Below are 1,918 nucleotides of genomic sequence, written 5' to 3' on the forward strand. Positions count from 1 at the left end.
CTGTCCGGTTCGACTCTCAGCTAGAGCGTCTTCTGCGTGGAGACATGCGTGAATGGGCGTACCTTCGTTGAAGGTTGTGCGTTAGGGCTGGCAACTCAGCACATAAAAATCAACTGCCAATCATTAGCGGACCGGAGTTCCGCTGTGGCGACCCCTAACTGGGAAAAGTCGAAAGACACAACAACATCACAGAGAATGGGGCCACTGTCTTCAAACACTGCAGAATTTCTCAGTGTTCTTCCTGATACAAACGAAGACTTAAAGGACAAAGAAACTCATTTTGGGTATATTCATTTTGAAAAAAATGCCTGAAATCCAGAAATTCAGCATTGTAATATTTCACTTCTTAGTCTTCTTGAAGTACTGTTTTAGGGTTTGTGTGTGTGTGTGTGTGTGTGTGTGTGTGTGTGCGCGCTCGTGCACGTGGTTGTGTGCACATCAGCACATGTGTTTGAGAGATAGACAGAGAAGAGTAATGACAGGCTATGCATTTGAATTAGCCTGCTACTACTTTAAGTATTTTAAACTACTAATTTTACTTCATCTGCTCTTTTGAAATGTATTTGTTTGTATTTATCAGTGATCCTTTTGGTTTGTGAAGTATCCCATTTCTTTTTGCTACTTTTTGACAATGGGATTGTTGGCCTGAGACGATTACATCTCATTAAGCAGTGTTTGGTACACAATCTTCTGAGTATTATATCAAACTGAGGTGTACTGAGAAAGGATTTAAGTGTAGCCATTGCTGAAGTCCTTCCAGTTCAGCTGAGAGGACATTAACATTTAGAATTGTGCTGAAGAACCATAATAGTCCAGGGGAGAACCTAAACAATGGGGCAGAAGAAAATTGTTTACAGTTGGAGCTCTAAATTTATATGTCAAGCACAGTAAAAGAGTTCATTGTGCTAGTGAAGAATTACATCACCTGGAGCCATTAATAAAACTTCATTAAGACTGAGCAGGCCACCCTGAGGCTACTACATCAGACAAGGTTAAAAAACTTGTGGTTAGTAACAGAATCTGCTATAAGTTCTTTCTATTCTACCAACTTAAGCAACTAGTAATATTGTTCTTGACTAATACTTGCTCAATGCAACTGGAGTTTTCTCTTTTTTGTTTCTTCAGAGTACGTTATACATATTCTCATATGTTTATATTTTAATACAAATATTGATCGTGGACCTTAGTCATGTTGTAATATCTAGTGTATAGTTAACATTTTTTTCATTACCTTCTGCTTATTTTTTGATCTTGCTTCTTAATTTATAATTTACAATGCTATGATGGCCAAGGACTGCTTCTTGACTTTCTGCATAAATGTTTGCCTCTTGAATGCAGGGTTGGGGGTTCTAAGCTGATCTTTTAGTGTAATCCTGAATGTCCATTTATGGGCATTGACGTAGTTGTTAGTGTTTACCTCACAGATGCAAGGTACAGAGCTTGATTCTTATCTTTGAATGGGACACCTGCTATGATTAAAATGGCCCACTTATGTGGACTGCTAGACAGATATTTACGGGAACAATCCTTCATAAAAAAAAGAGAATCCAATTCATATATGTATATATCAAAGAGAAAAATACACTGGTGTGATGATGAATGTGTGCAGGCTATGAATAAATACAGGAGTATTATCAGGAGATGGATAAGGCAATCTAGAGCTCAGATTGACTTATCAAGGATGAGAAATATCTAGAGAAAGCTATTAAGGAATAAAGTTGCATTATGTAGAGCATAAGTGAAAAGAAAGGTTGAATTTGCTCAAAAGCACATGTCAAAGAAAGTATTAAAGAAAATAGGCTTATTGCTAGATGTGCGTGAGAAAATTAATATAGTCAAAACGTATGGTTTAGAAGAATGCTGTAACTCCTCCCATGTGAAAACTCGCCACAGAACAAAGAACACTTTTTTGATACAA

The 1,918-nt window shown here is 37.3% G+C and overlaps 1 protein-coding gene across 1 annotated transcript in view; it reads left to right on the forward strand.

Moving 5' to 3' along the window:
• PDE11A (phosphodiesterase 11A) overlaps positions 1–1,918 on the forward strand; it is a 3,012,459-nt gene that overhangs the window by 1,709,931 nt on the left and 1,300,610 nt on the right. The gene's annotated exons all lie outside the window — the stretch shown is intronic.

This window comes from Protopterus annectens, chromosome 6.part0 (genome assembly GCF_019279795.1).
Source record: "Protopterus annectens isolate FY-2018-M chromosome 6.part0, PAN1.0, whole genome shotgun sequence".
Taxonomy (NCBI): domain Eukaryota; kingdom Metazoa; phylum Chordata; order Ceratodontiformes; family Protopteridae; genus Protopterus; species Protopterus annectens.